The sequence below is a fragment of the Rhyacophila brunnea genome, unplaced genomic scaffold, assembly GCF_057557595.1.
Source record: "Rhyacophila brunnea isolate RB1 unplaced genomic scaffold, BYU_Rbru_1.0 scaffold_7, whole genome shotgun sequence".
Classification (NCBI taxonomy): domain Eukaryota; kingdom Metazoa; phylum Arthropoda; class Insecta; order Trichoptera; family Rhyacophilidae; genus Rhyacophila; species Rhyacophila brunnea.
In genome coordinates, this window is record NW_028233339.1 from 10,289,754 (window position 1) to 10,309,566 (window position 19,813).

General features: G+C 36.5%; 1 protein-coding gene across 3 annotated transcripts in view; it reads right to left on the reverse strand.

Annotated features, from left to right (window-relative positions):
• Positions 1-18,748, reverse strand: part of EcR (Ecdysone receptor) — an 830,271-nt gene extending 811,523 nt beyond the window's left edge. Inside the window, exon 1 of one of the 3 annotated variants that reach the window (XM_085957983.1) lies at positions 18,153-18,748. The gene's annotated coding sequence lies outside the window, so the exon portion shown is untranslated. The remainder of the gene's footprint in view (positions 1-18,152) is intronic. The other 2 variants (XM_085957984.1, XM_085957981.1) reach the window with 2 other exon arrangements.
• Between the last annotated feature and the right edge of the window lie 1,065 nt (positions 18,749-19,813).

A 19,813-nucleotide genomic window follows, 5' to 3' on the forward strand; every position in this document is an offset into this window, starting at 1 on the left:
CTGTCAACATACATAACTCATATATCGTATAATTAACAACTATTGTTATGGAGTTTTTATCACGTAAACGCCAGCAATTATTAATAATAAAAAAAGTTGATATTGTATTATGCATGTATCCAGAGAAATGAAAAATTAATTGATTCAACTTGTTTTGTGTAATTCACCGTTAATTATTTAAAAGTGCCATCTGCATTATGTAGCCGACTATGAGACGAGGCATGGCCCCCACATCCAGAAGCGGGCCCAAGGCTAGGATCTTTGACGGACCCCCTACCTATCGCTAAAGATAAAGGCAGTATGACGCTCTACAGTAGCGTTTTCCAAATGGTGTACGCGGTAAAATTAATGTGTATATTTAGTGTTTTTTGTATATTTGAATTATGGAGTTGTCGAGTATCGATACACAATTAAAAATTGTATCGTACAACCACATAATTTTAAATAATAATAATATTGAAGATTGATAGTGGCGCAGGCGACTTTTTTTTACTATTCGAGAGAATTTGTGATGTGTGTTTAAATCACTTATCTGCTCGATTCGCCACGCCGGGCCCTCCTGGAGCCCGGGCCCCCAGGCTAGAGCCCTGTCAGCCCCCCCCCCTTTGTGGGGGCCATGAGACGAGGTAATGGAACATTTCGCAATGCTACTATTTACTTATAATACTTCGGCCGGTAGATTAATTGATAAGCCTCTCGCATAGAATGCATTCAGTTCAATATTCTTCAATGAAGAATATTACATTCATAAATTTTATTAGATGTGTCTTGATAAAACAATTAAATAATTTAATTACTCATATAATTTTCTCTTATTAGAAATTATACAAGTAGAATCGACGATTCATTGAGATTTCAAGCTAAAGATTTATTTAAATAGAGCGCAAATTAAAAATAACAGTAAAATAAAATATAATTGTGTAACTGGGCTCATCCAAAAATTAGTTATGTAAACGCCGCTGGGGTATCCCGTAAAATAGGGAAGTAGGGGTAGTTAAGGTACAAGGGGGTGTCGACGATTCTAATAGACGCGAAAATTGTGCACCAGACCAAATTTTTCGCCCAATATGAGCGAGAAAAGCGCGCTTCATTAGTCAAGAATTAGTAGACATATACTTACACACTGGCCAATAATCACAGCAGGTTTTACGGGGTCCTTATTCCGATCAATGATTATTTTATATATTTATAGATCCTGCGAAGATCATAATATGTGCCTCCAGAGTGGAGGTTGTGTTTTATCACGATAAATTGACGTTAGTCTTTTGATCAATCTATCATATTCATACTATGGGTCTAAACACACATTGAAAAACATTCTTTTTGCCAGACTCGGGAATGACGTTATGATCGTGGGCATCAATAAAAAAAGTATGGTAAATTTCATTGTTTTTCGCCATTGAGCGAAGCATATGAACATCCCACAGAATGGAGGTTACATTAACAGTTGTCGATCAACCATGGAATCCTTGTTCTGGATCAAACACACATTGAAAGGCAACATGCTATATTTAACTGAAGCGGGCATTACTAGACGTTAGGTCTGCTTCGCGTTCGACTACGCTACTAGGGAAGAATCAGAAATTCGACTTAATTATTCAATAAAACGTTGATAGGCTGACTGACGGGGGATGTTCCACGTTCATTTATCTTACATAGATACGTATTGACACCTTTAAAATTATATAATGTGTATGGAACATAATATAGTATACATTAAATATACATATATAGCAACTGTGGCATGAAAAGATTTATTATGGGAATAGAGAAGATACCTACATCTAATTTAGTTATATAACTTATATGTCTGTCGTTTTAATTCAAATGTTATAATACACATAAGTGGAAATCTATTCGTCCTATGTGTAATATGTTTTTAGTTAGATCTCTAACATTCCGTAAGGGCTGTATCGTAACATCGCGTTTGTGTACATGTAATTCCCATACTGATAATAACATACGTAATCCAATAAAGCAGATATTTAGTACTTATAACAAGTGAATAAACAATATTGGGAGACAGCAATACGTCCATAGTAAATAGATGTAGACTTAAATGCCAAACATGTATTTATTTAATAATGAAAATACAAAAATAATTATGTATTAACAACTTACTATTACGTGAAATAATGAGTTGGGAACATGGAACTAAAACGTCAAATTCAAATATGTATATAAGTACCTACTTACTACATGTTGAAGTGGGAATAAATAAATATCATTAAACCAAATATATCACTATCAAACTGCCTCTATCACTATCGACATTACAACCAATTTCAACCAATGCGCTCCTCCGCAGCCTTAGCGCATCAGGGGTACAGTATTCCTTTCTACTTCTACCGACACCCTTCTACCCTTTGGTCTGTTGAAGAGAAGCCTCCGCAGAACAGATAATAAATAGAATACCGATAGGCTATATTCAATACGCCGCATGGTGAAGCAGGCTTTTGAATGGGTGAGTGTCCTACAAAAATGAAGCACGCATTATGCACGTGCAATAGTGTGTGTAATATACCAACATTAAATGAGCGTAAATGCATAAACCGAGAGCAGTTTTCAGTATTCGACGTAAAACGTATTCTTGACACGTGTGTAAGTTTAACCCGGATTCTTCCTTACTCGAGTCGGTTACCTGCTATCGCCTTACCCGTTGTGCATTTCAGTTCCCATTATTTCAGAGTTCCCTGGAAGCTTCTTTGGTAGTTGGAGGTCTTACATCCTTTATATAATATGCCCTGCCCAACGGAATACAGGTGTAAAATTCCGTGAGTAGATATTATGCTTTATTGTGCGTTGTAATTTGTAATAGTGCACGCTAAAGTTTGATTGACCAAACGTATTTATTCTTATTGAACTAAAACTAGTGTAGAGGTAAATACAATTAAACCATGCCTAATACAAACCATAATAGTTAATAGTAAAAATATTTTTTAGATAGAATAATATTTTTTATCGATTATGGTTTGATTTAGGCAGGCAAACTATCCAACACCATCTGCAATATGTATTCTTAATTCAACGAAAACAAATAAGTATGACTGCAAAACTGTGCATTATTTTTGTCGGATCCCCCATAGCGTACCTAAACTATTATGGTTTGGTTTTGCCTGGGTTAAATTGAATTTTAAAAACGAACCAGTACAATCCGAAAATTGTTTTATTACTTAGTTCAATCAAAGTAAATAAGTATGACTGACAAGTGCACTATTTATGTTGAATATTTATGGCCTATCTCGACCCCTCGCCACTGATGTTTGGTATTGCGAAGTGATAGTTTAAATTAATAATAAAATATAATCTTTAAATTTAGTTCAATATTTTTTTCGCATCCGCATCTATATTACCTGTGGACTGCACGCCACTGGTGGGTGGTAGCAATAAAACAGTGCAGTACCTACATGTGGATTTAGACTACACTGTAAGTAATAATTAAGAGATTCCGTCAATACATAATGAGATTATGTAAGCAGCTAATGATTGCATAGCATGGCCGGCCATCAAACGAAAAACGTATGATTAAATTTCAAACCTTGATGCATCAGTATGTATCTATACAACTGAATGCAGTGCGCAAGCTTCGAGTGACCTTTGGCTTCGGCATAATGAGAAAACTATAATAATGCAACTTCGTTAGCGAGAAATAAGATGCAATATGGGGTGGGCAGAACAGTTTTATTCTGGTTAGTCGATTAATAAATGGTAAAACAGGTCGGCTCTATCATAGAAACAATTAAATTGTTTTTGAAATACGCAGAAAATTCTACTAATTGTGTTGATAAGTTGGTATGTTTAAACGATATCTTAAGGCTATATACTTCAGTTGAGGCATAGTCTAAAAAGATCGCGGCTAGGCGATGCGCGGATTGTGCAAATAATCTAAAAAAACACACAAGTATTAAAATCCATCTACATCAGTTACTAAGTATCTACCTCTACCAATAATGATCAACTTGATAATGTCCCTAGGGATTGCAATACCGGTATTTCAAAATCGGTATCCCAGTACTCTTAGATACCGAAATACCGGTTTTAAAATCAGACAATACCGATATAATCGCAATCGCTAATTGTGTAAATGGCGCGTGCCGAACGAAATATAATTTGTCATAAAAATCCAACATGCGTCCATTTAACGTTATGTTTATTGTTATATTACTAATAATAATAGTATATTCATTGACATGTTTTCTTTTTTAAGTACATACGTAAAGTTTTTAAGTCATCTTTACACGATTTAAGAATATTTTCATCCGACGCCATGACAAAACAAATTGATGTGCGCACACTTCGATTCTCAGTCTCCGATTGGCGACGAGTGAGAAATTTCGTCGCACCTACTGTTGACAATTATTTGCCGTTTCACTGAAGTACGCTCTTAAACTTAAATGGATCGCATTTAACATTCATATTATATTTTAACCAACCTGTGATAATAACGAATTGCCTCTTATTCATCTTCGCCAAGTCCTCATAACGTGAGTTGTAGCACGAATATTGGCCGTTCAGCTAATAACTCCTAAGTCTAAGACTCGATAGATCGATATTTTACCTGATTTACACTACGTGTTTGATACACTACGTGAAATAACCGTGTGTTTTACTTTCATACAGTAAAGCCATATTAATCTGGATTTTACAATATATAATAGTTATTCGTTCCTCCAGATTAGTCTTTATTGCCATATTGGGTGACGTGTCCGTGCAACACTGATTAAAAAAAAAGTGTAAGCCTTCCAGATGTGGTGACACCACTTATCACCAAGAAAGCGATCGAGCTTATCAATGACTGAAGCAATCAGAGCAGCTGATGAAGATTTTTGGCAAAGCAAGAAATGGCAAATAATCTATGAAAAGAGATAAAGAATTTTATGAAGTAGAAATAATATTTTGTTTTTGCCATGCCAAACTGTGAAGTAAAATAAATCTTAGTTGTAGATACGAGGGTGGGTCAATAATTCCTTAGAAAAAAGCATTAAAACAGGTTTTATTTTTGTATTTTTTTTTTATTTCTCAACATAATTTCCTTGGAGCTCAATACACTTGGTTAGACGTTTCTCAATTTTTTTTAAACCGTCAGAAAAATAAGTTTTCGGAAGGTCTTCAAAATAAGCATTTGTCCGATCGATGACTTCTTCATTTGAAAAAAAACGTTGTCCACTTAGCCATTTTTTTAAGTTTGGGAAAAGGAAAAAGTCACTGGGGGCTAAATCTGGCGAATACGGTGGGTGGTCGACCAATTCGAACTTCAATTCTTCAATTTTAGCCATTGATCGTAAACATGTGTGAACACGGGCATTGTCCTGATGAAAGAGGATTTTTTTCCTGTTTAAATGAGGCCGTTTTTCTTCAATTTTGTTTTTAAGCTGGTCCAATAAAGATGCATAATAATCCCCTGTTATTGTTTTTCCTTTTTCCAAATAGTCAACGAAAATAATTTCACGTGCATCCCAAAATACAGCAGCCATAACCTTACCAGCTGATTTTACGGTTTTCGCCTTCTTTGGACATGGTTTGCCTTCGCAATCCACTGCTTTGACTGTTCTTTCGTCTCGGGAGTATAGTGGTGTATCCATGTTTCATCTACAGTCACAAAGCGACGAAAAAATTCATCCGGATTGCGTTGCATGAGCGACAACAGGGCTTTAGAGGCCACCACCCTACTGCGTTTATTGTCGACTGTGAGCAAACGCGGCACCCATCTTGCAGAAATATTTTTCATGCCCAATTTGTCATGTAAAATAGAAATGACGCTACCTTTTGAGATCCCTGTAACCTCAATTATCTCACTCAACTTTAATCTTCGGTCACTTAACACCATATCGTGGATTTTATTGATCATTTCTGGTGTAGTCACCTCTACAGGACGTCCTGAGCGTGGTTCATCCTTTGTTGATGTACGACCACGTTTAAATTCATTTAACCAGTTATAAATAGTTGCAAGTGAAGGAGCAGATATGCCGTGAACTAAATCCAACTCATTTTTTATTTCCTTTGCTGTTAACCCTTTTATATTAAAATGTTTAATAACAACTCTAAACTCAATTTTCTCCATTTTCCATTTTTCCATTTTCCACAAGCAATTTTTTTTTTAAATGTACGAGAAACACACAACAACCCGACCAATCTGATTGAAACTTCGCAGCGTACTGAATCGGTAGTGCCGCTGCATGAAAACAAACCGCTTGCAGTACTAGTCGCGCCACCTGTCGGCTTTTCTAAGGACTTATTGACCCACCCTCGTACCTATTTCTTATTTGGCTAATATAATAATCATGGTGAAATCATTAATCATTAACTTTTTGATATTCTCCCCTACTTCTATCTATTATTCTATTGCATAAAAACACTCTAAATACAGCCATTGACTTTAGAAACCACAATGTGGTACTTAAATCATGAGAAAATTTATGGCGATAAGTCAAAAGGGCGTATGGTTATTTGTCGAAAATTGGTTAAGAATTTGTCACATACGCCCTTTTAACTAAAAAAAGTACATTATCTAATAAGCGATGAATGTGGGCCCCACAGAGTGGAGATTGCATCGACATTTTTTTACGAGGAATAGTTGTTGGCAATTCGTCTAGTCCAGTGGTCGGCAAACCGCGGCTCTTTGGCCCCTTGAGTTCGGCTCTGCCACAAATGACCATGTACGTTCTAAAACAGTGAAAGATAGAATGTCTTCAAATATAACCAACCAGCAAGTCAAAGGTCTTAATTTCAGCTTTATCAATAGCAGTTGACGAGTCTTGTGACATAAATGATACAGCAAAAGTTTCACTTTTTGTACGATTTATTTTATCTACGTGTCCTAAAGAAGAACTTTTAGGATTATTGCCACTCAAAGGTCAAACACGAGGAGAGGATATTGCAAATGCTGTAATTAAGTGCATGGAAAAAAATCATATTCCACTCGATTAAATTGTGAATGCGAAAAATCTTTTTCAAGCATGAACTTTTCAAGAGTAAATTGAGAAGTCGTCTTATCGATGAGAACCTGGAATCGTGCCTAAAATTAAAAACAACACACACACATGACTTACCCAAACTTTTCAAGGATATGTCTTTGTCAGTCATTGTCATGATTTAATTTTATGGATATCTTACAATTTAATTTTTATCAATAAAAAAGATCATTATTAAGTATGATATCAAGTTTTATTCAGTGCATGTACCTATGGTTTAATTAAGACTCAAAACTTTAATGAAAGTTTATAAAGTTAATAAACAGTGTCTCTACCTATATATTTTAAGTTTAAGAAATTTGGCTCTCAAAAGAAATCTCAATCGTTGTGCTGTTGATATTTGGCTCTTTTGACTAATGAGTTTGCCGACCACTGGTCTAGTCTAACTCATAATTTAAAATATAACAAATTGTACATTGGATATATATACATACTTACTTTTATTTATATAAAAGTACGTAACTTGTCATAGATGAAATATATTCCTATACTACAAGAAGTGAATAAGTAAACTTCGTGAAAATTGCCCATAAAAGTCATAAGCAAATCATGCATTTTATGGAAGTCATAAAATTAAATTAATTAGAAATATACATTATCAATATTTCTATAGTATTACGAGAAGTCACGTAGGTGTAAAACAGTGCGCAGGAACGCTTTCGATTGTTTAGTATACATACATTAATTATTTATATTGTATAAAATAACTCCACATACCTACTGGCATGTAGTATGCCAAAGCTCGTATTTGTATGATTTAGTGCGGAACGAATCAGTACCATACGATAAATAAATAATATGTATGTAATATTATTGTAATATATAATGTAACTTATTTTGTTCACTGTTGCGTAAATTTTGGTCAATAGGTTAAATAGAATGAGTAGTCATTATTTCAATGATTGTACATTATCAATTTGAATAACGATTATTTATTTTATATAACCATGTATCAGTGGCGCAGTGTAAGATCCAACATAAATAGTGGACACTAAACTTTTTGAATCAGACGTGTTTGATTTCATTGAACTAAGCTACAATATGTAGATAGTGTTGGTTAGTTAGCCAGAGTAGAAATATTTCTATATAAAAAATCTAAAGTTATGCCATTAAATCATACATAATTTTAGATATTTTATATTCAGAACAATAATTTTTATCGACTGTGGTTTGGATAGGCAAGGTTTAATGAATTTAAAAATATGTACGTATTCTTAATTCAACAAACACAAATAAATATGACTGACAAAGTGTGCACTTTTTTTTTGTTGGATCGCCCAAGCATACCTAAACTATTCTGGGTTGATTTAGGCAGGGCTTAATTTAATTTTAAAAACTAACTAGCACCATCTTAATTTGTATTTTTAGTTCAATGAAAACAAATAAGTATTACTGATAAAGTTTAGTGTCCACTATTTATGTCGAATCTTGACAGTTTGCCTCCACCCTTCGAAACTGCCATGTATTAACAATGTTTTTTGATTGAAGAAGATATCTAGATTACTTTCAAAATATGTAAGGGTCAGTACGTAATCGTAGACTGCCAATACTAGTCAACATACGGCAATATTATGTTTTCAATATTATTATCGGGTGATTTTCATCTAAATCAAAATACCCATCAAATTTGTATGTGAAAGGAAAATAAACATAAAGTATAATACAAAATACAACACATTTATACAATACATTCTTATGTATTCCTTTTCCTTTCGTTCACACAAAACAAAGAAAAGTTCACGGTTGTCATTTTATCGATTTTTGTTATTTCGTGTTAGAAAACTACCATAATTACATTAATAAAAAAAACTTATTGTCATGAAAATATGTAAAGATTTAATATCTATTTGTTTCAACACGAAAATGATCTTTTCCATATTCAATTTTCCATATAATTTTCGCTGATAATAGAGATTAACATTTTAATAAAAAATACTATGAATACATTATTATATTATGAATGACATGCACGAGAGTGTGGAGGATTCCTTTGTTGATTTCTGATACATATTATTATGTCTACAAGGCTGCTTCATTATATTATATTACCTACATTACAATACATCATCATATTCACTCCCCCAGCGGAGAGGAGGCTGTGTGAACAGATTTTTATTTTTACGAGAAATAATAGTGTTTTGAGAATGTTTGAAATAATACCAAAAGTTTAATTCAAGATATTATATTATGTTCTCATTTTGTCATTAAATTTTCAATTCCTTGGTGATAAAATTCTTTCAGTTTTAAGCTGAAGAATAAATCAAGTTCACTTTGGACATCATCTTTTGTACTTTCTCTACATCTTATATTTTCCGATAAAATGGATGATTGAGATGTTAATCTGAAGGTGCAAGGTCAGTAGAATATGGTGGGTATGCCACGATTTCCCATATAAACTGGTCCAGTTTTTCGAGGTTACATTGCGTCAGTTTGACGTTGGATTGTGATGGAAAATGATACCTCTTCTGTTGGTCAGGATTGGGTATTTTATTCTTCAATTAATTGCTTTAACCGATCCATGGTATATGCCTAAAGCAATCAATTGATCAGCCCTGTCCAATAGAAGATGTCATTTTTCTTCACGATAACGCTATACTTAACATTTTGAAGATAATTTTATCCAGCAATACATTGACGGCGACTACTGGTAGATAATTCAGAGTCATTGATCTCTGCAAAATAATTTAATGCTTTTGCAAAGGAATGTTCACTGCACACTGGCAATAATTTGAATAATCAGAAATCGCCGTCAAAATGATGTTTTCTAATCACGTCCGCAGATAGTTTCCTATCGATCCACTGCAGCGCGTGTGTTTTTCAGATATTCTTTGAAAAGTGAGTATGTAGGTAGACTGTCATTCATATAATGATTCCGGCAGTGTTTCAGAAATTCAATGATAACTATATTCAGAGATTACTTATTATAAAAAAAAATATGATCACTGCCGATGAAATGATAAGGGAAAGTTATATATTTAGGAGTGCCTTTCTCAAAATGAGACGCCTCCTTAGCAATCGAGACCTTAACCTAGGTCTGAGACTGCGTATGGTACGTTGTTATGTTATCTCAATTCTTTTCTATGGTATGGAACTATGGACGCTAAATTAAGAGATGTCACGGAGACTTAAAGCTTTCGAGATGTGGCTGTATAGACGCATCCTCAAAATTCCTTGGACTGACCGGGTGACAAATGTTGAAGTTCTCAATCGAATGGGGAAGGACTGAGAAGTTTTACGTAGTATCAAAACCAGGAAACTACAGTACCTCGACCACATTATGAGAAGACAAAAGTACAGCATTCCCCATCTTGTCATTCAAGGAAAGATCAATGGTAGCGTTTGTGCTCCGTGATCGGTACGAGGGCAGTTCCACTAAACTGTTCCGGGTAGCAGACGACAAATATAAGATCGCCTTGATGGTGGCCGACCTCCGCTAGGGGATGGCACAATAAGAAGAAGAATTAATAATGGGGGTCCGACCCCCGCCACAGCCCTACCAGCTTTTAAAACTCCAATATCTTGTAAAGTAAATCGTTAACACCAATGTTTTTCTACATTTATATCTGAAAATCGTCCACGACGAATGTATCAGTTAAGGTTTTAGATCGATAGCGTAATTAATAAAATGATAGTCTTTTAAGAACATTATGAAGCAGGTACTAGCTCACAAATTTTATTATAATGTATTATGACCGCATGCATTAAAACCCAATATTTCAAGTCTGTCCAAGTTAAGGTTATAAGGGAAACAGGCGAAAATTTTGTGTGACAGAAAAACGTAACAGATATGGGTTGCAGATTTTAGCTATATATTCCATATTATTCGTTTTCAGACGTAGCCAATTAATTCGGGCATCTTTCCCTGTCTGTCTCTGAATAGAGAAGACGTGTTGATCTCAAACCGAGATTCTTAAGTCAGGATGTTCTTCCTCTGCCAGGCCTCGCTTACCAGAGAACTTCCCTTGAACGATGTGGTCAGAGTGTGCCAACTTTCAATAATATAATATTATGTCTCTGACCTAGCTTACTTATTTTTTTTATATTATTACTTGTAAACCACGAATGCACCTTCGATTATCTATATATACAAATTAATAGATTTACATAATTGTCACATTAACCAGAATTCCTAGATGAAACGATCTTTACACCCATCGGCATTGTTGACCAATCCACGCTTAAAATGCATGCATCATAGCGGCTATAATATGGTGAGCAGGTGAGCCATTCCATGTGATGTCCTTATAGAGAAATTGATTGAAACTACAAAGAGAATAATATAATATGTATTTTATCAATGGATAAAAGAAAGCTGCATTGTTGAAGTATATAACATGTGAAAATGAGACATTGTTTAAGATATAGGTGAGAATGTATCATGCAATAATAACTATGTACCTACCTATCGACTTACTTCTGTTGAAATCGACTGTAGTAGGTACCTACTTATATTTATTCGTAGAGTGGTAGAAGTACCAGACAATTCGTGAGTGCATGTCTACATTTTTATTTATTTTCTATTTATGAATACATAATATACAAAATTCAAGAATGTGGCATTCTTTATTGAATATACGTAATTAACACCTCAGATGTATATCTTTAAAATATGGTACCGAACTGAATGAAGTTAGCATCGAGTTTCTGGCAAGGTGTTTTACCGATTAAGGAATTTGGACCATTGAAGTTAAAGTCCCTCCACCAAACCCGCCCCGTACCACCCTCGGTCTTAATCGAGAGTATCACGGGACCCATCAATTGGTGATGTGAAGCATCTAAGAATTGGCCTGGGAGTGTCCTGGGAGAAGATGCCCAAGACTTAGATTGCTACGCTCAAAGTGAGCTCTGACTGAGTTTACTGAGTTTACTCTAATGCAAAGTGCCAGGGAGAGAAAAAGCACATGGAAATTACTAAAAAGAAAATGAACCTACTTGTTTATTAAATTAAAGAACGAAGCTAATCATACAGGCAGCAAAATTTATGTGAAGAGATCTTCACGCCCGTAGTAAGACGCCGCAAATTTTTTGAAAGCAAGATAATTGGCCTTAGTAGCAACCAGGTCGGACGGGCCGATGGGTCCAACAGCTGGTTGGACCGACCTGAGCATTTCCTCCCGTTCGGAGCACATACTCAGACACTCCCATAGGATGTGGTTGGCATCCTGTATTTCCCCTCCGCATGGACATGTCGGACGGCTTACAAGTCCAAGCTCGAAGAGCTTGCCAGCGAATCCACCATGACCAGTCACAAATTGACTGGTGTAATGGTCTGGAGTCAGATATTTGGTTATCTCCATTCGCCACTGTATGTTTGGAAAAAACGTATATGTGTGCCGGCCCTTGGTCGATTCGTCCCACTTTCGCTGCCAGGTCGTAATGGCCGCGTTAAGCGACATGAGTCTAATTCTGCGCCTCAATAATGCTACTCCTTCGCCAGCTAGCCGAGGGGGAGGGACGAGGTGAAAATCACCAACGTCGGCCTCCTCGCCCTTGAGGAGCAATATTGAAGCGCCGCTGACCTGAATATGCAGGTCAAGTGGGAGAATGCCGGCCAGGACCGGGAGCGCGTCAGTTGAGGTAGTACGGTAGGCCTTGGTAATGGACAGAAGCGCGATGCGCTGTCCTCTTAAAAGAGAGATTCTAAGTTTGACACTTTTGGGAATGCGCGGGCACCAAGCACTGGCGGCATAAGCCGCGATTCCCATAAAAATGGCGCCGTAGGCGATCTTGAGCGCCCTTACTTTTAAGCCCCATCCTTCACCAGCCATGCGGCCGATCCTCTGGAAGGCCACCCCAGCCTTGTGGACTTGGGTTTCGGCATGGTGTAGGAAATTTAACATTGTGTCCATTTTGACGCCTAGATAGGTGACGATCTTCGACACTTTCACTCTCGTGTCACCGAATCGGACTGTGGGTAGTCTCGAACAGCTAAGTCGTCTCGGTCCTTTAAGGACAATGGCTTCTGTCTTGGAAGGTGCGAATGATAGTCTAGTTAATCTACCCCAAGCCTCAATTGATGCTAAAGCTTCGCCAACGGTGCTCTCAATCTTCGCCCTGCTGTCGGCCTCGACCAGCAGCAGCGCATCGTCTGCGTAGGCAATGACAGTACAGTCGGTTGGAAGCGGAATTCTAAGGAGATCGTCGAAGAGTACGTTCCAGAGAAGGGGCCCGAGGACTGAGCCCTGGGGACATCCCATGCTGGTGTTCCTCTTTATTGTGGTTGAACCAACTCGAAACTCGATCGATCTATTGGTGAAATAACTTTGAATTGACGCGAACAAATTTCCTGGTAGTCTCTTCAGCCGGAGCTTTCGGAGTATAAGAGGCCAAGACGCACTATCAAACGCACCTGCAATGTCCAGGAAAACTCCTAGGACGTATTTACGGCGAGAATTTTCAGCAATGGCAATCACGTTCCTTATGGCGTCGACTGTTGATTTGCCTCTTCTGAATCCAAATTGCTTATCGGAAAGCGGCGAGTGTGTCTCCAGGTGGGCTTCAATCCTGTGGCACAGTAGCTTCTCCAGCACTTTGCCCAGAGCGGGCAGAAGTGTTAGAGGGCGGTAGGTTTTGGGGCTAGACGGTTCTCGGCTGCCAGTTTTGGGGATTACCTTAAGTAAGCCCCTCTTCCAGCAGTCGGGGAACGTGCCGCTTCTGATGCAGTCACTGAGGAGGGCTGTAATCTCTGGCGCGGCGATGGCCCATGTGCGTTTGACAAGTAAATTGTCAATGCAGTCCGGGCCCGGGGCCTTGCCAGCAATCAACGTGCGTATGATGTGGTTGATCTCCTGTTCGGAAGGCAACGATGAGTGATCCGTGTCGATGGGAAGAGAAGCCTCAAAGCGGGCCATCCTCATGGCGTTATCATCCCTGGATTCGTCATCCAGGGGGATGAGGGCCTCGAGTAGGACCGCAGCCGTTTCAGACTCGGTACTGGTGAATCCGCCACCCGGTTTCTCGATGCCGCACAAGAGGCTCGTCGGTCTGAGTCCCAGCCTCAGTGCACGGTATGGAGGACCCCAGGGGTCCGAACCTCCCTCAATGGTGACGAAGTTACGCCAGTAGTCTTTCTTGGCTTGAGTAATCGCTTTCTTGTATTCCATTCGGGTGGATTTGGCCATGGTTGCAAGGGGATCGATGGAGGCAGGTGGTTGCTTGCGCAGGCGTGCACGTTGATGGGCCTTGCGTGCTTTTCTGAAAAGGTCACGCAGGCGCGAAACATGCTGCGTCCACCACGGCGACTGGCTTGGTGGCTTGGGCTTGCAGCGTCCGAGTGAAGCTTCGGCTGATCCGGTGATGTCTTCAGTCAGTCGTGAGGCGGCCGAGTGTAGGTCCGGAAATCGGGTTCTAGATGTCCTGTCAAGCTTAATTTTTTGACCATACTAATCTTGACGAAATTTACTAATAAATATATGCATTTGATTTCGATCACCATGCTTGCGTCACAATCTGTTAATACAAGTGGCGAGGGGTGGAGGTAGGCTGTTATGATCCGACAAAAATACTGCACACTTTTTCAGTTATCTCGTTATCCGAATGGGAATAGCTGGAGCAACATTCAACTCGATGCGGAATGTCTGGGACTCACTATTGTAGTCAGTCAAAACCAAATGTCGCCTATTCGACGCTTGCGTTCTGATGGTGCTGCTTAACGGTAGCGAATCATGGCACCTTACGAAGGCTGAGAGTAACCGTATACTGAGCTTCAAAAACAGATGTTTGCGACGGATACTGGGTGTGCGCAACGAGGATATAAGAGAACGCACCAAGCAGCCTCTCATCACGCTGAGAGTGAAGAGGCGACGTTGGACCTGGCTCGGCCACGTGCTGCGGATGCCAGAAGAGAACCTCAACCTGACTTGCCTGTTCTTCAAGCCGACCGGAATCCGGCGTCCTGGAAGGTCACTAGACACTATCTATAGAGGGTATACGGCGGAGCTACGGGATGCTGGTTTGACCTGGAACGAAGCAAGACGACTGGCGAACGAAAGGGATTCTTGGAGGCCATATGCTCCAATTAAGGGGCGGATATGACCAAAGAAGAAGAAGATATGTAAATTAAAGACATTTCATTGTTGCTACAAAAATGCTTATACCTATCTAACAATCAATATAAGTAAAAACGTAATAAGTAACTATCATCAATTCGTGGAGAATAGACTTTATTGTATTGATTCCTATATCGATTCAAAATATATGATAAAATGAGAAATTAACACAGGGCTGTAAACCAAAATTACATTGGCATTATTACAAAACGATATCTGCCCTGTCACATCGCGTCCAAAACAGATGAGAGCAACTGCCAAAATAAATGTAAAGGGGCATTTTCGCCAAAGTTTGTACATTGCGTTTTTGGCATGTCCCATGACTTTGATTGATTTTTTCATAGTTATTATATTATAAAATGTTGGAAAGTTATGTACTTTTAACATGCAAATTTATTAATTTACTCTATTCAATCAGTTAAATACAACTATCTGACCTGTATATATTTTTAATTGATTATTTAGATCGAAAGGTAGTGCGTTTTTACCATGTCCCACCCATAAATTCAAATAAACAAAGTCTGATTTCGTCATTAATTTTGAGTGTGTAAAATTAAATTCGTAGTGTTTTCAACAGCTTACATTATATATTTTTGGAAAATATATAGTTTTTTCGTAAATTTGTACCAATATTGAAAAAAAATCACGTTTAAAGTGTGTCCCAGGATATTTGAAAAAGTGGAACTCCACATTCCGTTACCACGATTTTAGCATGAAGGCGAAAAATTTTCACTATAAATATGTTTTTTTTTAATGTAGCAACATTTTTGTATAACACTGATCGCCATGTACACTTTAAATTGTTGGTGTGTGTCGGTATCGCTATCGGAACAGGTTGCTTTCTGGGTTGGTCATTTAAGAAGTTCCACTACTGTTACCACGATTTATAAGGTAAGAAAACACATATTTCTATTTCACATACTACACATATGGAGCTTATCTTTCATACTACAGATATAATAAAACATATCGCAGGTTTAACAATAAAACTAAGCTAAATTTTGGCTTCAAACACTTCTGAAACAGAATCCGTTACTTCCACTCCGAAACTATATTGGTGGTAACGTATATGTGGAATGTAAAAGTAACGAAATGGCATGCATAAAGTTGGGTTTACAGTGTGTGTTTAGTTCTTCATAGATTATAAAAAAAATTATTTTGTCTGTTCGTATGAAAAACAAAAATATTTTCATTAAAAAATATAAAAAATAACCTGACTATAATATAATAATATAATAAAGATTAAAAAAGTATGTGATATGTCTGAATACGCAAAAATAGCGCACATAAAAGTATGGAGATAAAAAAAAACAACAGAAGGAAAAGAAAAAACACCAGACTGAAATAATTGCGAGACAGGCACTGGCTCTGTCATACTCTTTCTGTTATACGCCACCAAAATTTTAAAACTTCTCCATACATTTTAGGCATAGAAATTTATAAAAATGTATGAAAAAGTATTTTTTTGTCACGTTTAACAGAAATGTGTACTCGATTAGATTTAATACCTAGAACTGTAGGTATTCACGAAATGTCAGAAAAGTACGTCTTGATTACAATCAACCTGTATAGCTACATTTTATGTTGATGAATACAATTAAATTTCAAGACAACATAAAGTCGAACTTGGTTATTACGAGGAAGATGGGACCGACTGAATTTGCTTGTTATAAGCGTTACTCGTTATATCAGAGAATAGGTATTTTTAAATGAGCATGTCACATTACACAAAAAGCCGAAAATAAAAAATTTGGAAACCATCGTAAAAATCCCCGAAACGAGCATGGCATTCATAAACTACAAAAGAAGTTGTTTATTGTAATTAACGCTGGTAGGTACCTACGGACTTCACAAACCTTGGATTTTTCAACCATATGCGTGGATACTTTTTTATTATTGTCGGTGAAACACCAATAAGGTAGGTACTTAGACACTTTACTAGTGTCATAAACGTAATCCGACCCCGGCGGCATCCTGTCCAATCGGATTTTATTGCTTAGGGTCGAAATGTTTTAAAACGGTCGACACATTAACAGTATTTTAGCTCGGTATATCCGATAAGTTGCTCGTTATAACAGTGAAAGAATTAAATGTATGGCGAAAATCATAAACCAATTGTCAACAAATGTTTCGTTATTACATCCGAGATCTCGCTATGTCAGAGATCGTAATAACCGAGTTTGACTATAATTATTTTCGTAAAAGTTATATACTCCGTGCCGCGCTAGGAACTCGCGTCTGAATCCCTTGCTGATTTTTTTTTTCATATATTGTTAATTTGCTTAAAAATATTTTTTATCTGAGTTACAAATAATATAAATGCCAAATAAAGTTATGGTAATGTATAGTGTGTCAAAATTATTACCTACCTTATTTTACAAGTATTGTGAAATTTATTATAAAATATGTCTATTTTAGTGATTAAGTTTGATTTGTTTTGTTATTTTGACGCACGTTGAATATTTATCTGTCTATCAAAAAATTCAAATAAATTTCATAAAACAAAAATTTGTTTTTATGGTAACATGTAACTTAAGCTTTACAAATTACACTCCGTTACCATTTCGTTCCATTCCGAAAATGTCCCCAAAAAAGTTGAACGTTAACTATTTTTCATTTGATTATTAAATAACGAAACTTATTTATTTTTCCAATAAAATTTAGTAAAAGTGATTATTGTCTTTAAAAAAATAGCAGAACGAACATTGATTGGTTTTTTCAAATACTAAAGGAAAAATGCTCTGCCATTATAGACATAGGGTAACGGAGGGGAACGAAATGTGCCCAAGAATTAAAATTCAATAATATTTTTTGACTATTTGTAGTTTTATTTTGAAGTGTATGGTTTTTTTAATCTAATAGAGCTCTTTTAAGTGATAAAAAGTGTTTCATTCATGTTTTAAAAGCTAAGTTTCGTAGTCACGGAACGGAAACTTATTATGCCCAATTTCATAATAAAAATGATATAAATATTGTATTAATCAATATTTTGCTGAAAAATTGCTATCACCAATTCAGCAATAGAACAAGGAATCTGCTAGCTATATAAAAATGGTTAATTTGAGTGAAAAAATAATATTACCCAAATTTCAAACATGTACAAACTTTGGCGAAAATGCCCAAAGACGCTTACCTTTTTTATCGGGCATCCAATCCAAAAACAGCCAAATCCAATATTATTATTTGACGAGCAGTCACTCAACGCTATCACTTCACAACACAAAAAATAATGGCTTTCTCACTTGAACGCGCTGCCACAAAAATTACTTCCAGCGCGCTTCAAACATATTCACCACAATTATTTTATTTCTTCTACGAGTGTGATTGCAACAACCCGAAATAAGCACAGAAGAACTTACATGAAGAATGTATACAACACTATCACTTAAATAAATTATCTGAGTTTAATGAGTTTCTTATGTCCGAATTTAAAACGAATCAACACTTACAGTAATGTCATACTGTTTCTCCTTTCAATCTGATATGGGAAATTCTTTTCACATAACAGCCATCATTGCACTTTACAAAACCGTAACGAATTTCTTATTTAACGTAATATTATTTACTTCGAAACGTACATTATATATTTGAGAAATCGAAGTACGTTTATTACAATATATTATTTTATTATTATATCGTTTTAAAATTAGTACGAAACGTTTCTTAAGTGTTAAGTTACTACAATATATGTCAGATTATATTTAAAAATCATTACAATATTTAAAAACTAATAAAATTTAAATATTCAGTACGTTTCGTTTATTATCATTATTATATTATTAGTACGATATAAATTTATTTTAAATGGTATATTCTTACTAAATATTAAAACATAAAAAGGTTTTAAAATTAACAGTACGATGTTGAGATCTCTTTACATGATTGCGTGTTCTTTTAATATCGTTTTGATAAAAATATCAGTATTTTAAAATTTGTTTTAGGTTATGAAATTGTTTTTTTTCTATATTAGGGTTTTTTCTCCTGGGGCGGTATAGAAAAAGCAATTATAGGCTGGGGGGTGATCTCCAGTCAGGGGCGGTCAAGCGAAGGCCCGCTCTTACTTCACCGCACACTTGGTGGTGGACCGAACACGGCTGGGCGGGTCTGCGCATCACAATAATTGCACGTCACTGAAACAAAAACAAAAATAAATATAGCAACATTTCAGACTACATTAAGATAGAGGTAAAAAATTCGCAAAAATTATACGGTTTTCGGAATACCACACTGCAGCAGACGTGGTGTACCAGGTGATTACTTTACCATGCGGTTGACTTATTTGATAGCGTGTCCGGAAACTCGTACGTATGCAGTTCGCCGTATCACACTTCACCGTGAAATGTTTTATCGGAAATATATGGCCACATATTAAAGACCATTCAACCTCTTTGGGTCGTATAGTATTGACATAAAATTCATGGCTAAATAAAACACGGTTCTTGTCGTTTTACACTTTACAGGAAACCAGCAGCAAACAAAATTTTGAAAATAGCTGATATACTGAATTACATGTTAGGTTAGTTTAGGTTTTCATTCTTGAATTCATGAGTTATCATCTCTTTCCGATGAGAAAGCTCACGGCGAACTGTGCCACGGTGAAATGTTTTACGTACAATTTACATGTAACCATTTGATAGTACTAGTAGGATTCATCTATTTTACAACGTTTTTCATATGCCGTATTCTTATTTGTCCGGTGGTTGTTTGTCCGGTACAAATCTTGCAATCGATTTTAACTAACTTCCCGGCTAGCTAGACATTTGAAACTTTTAGAATATATCAGAACACGATGCC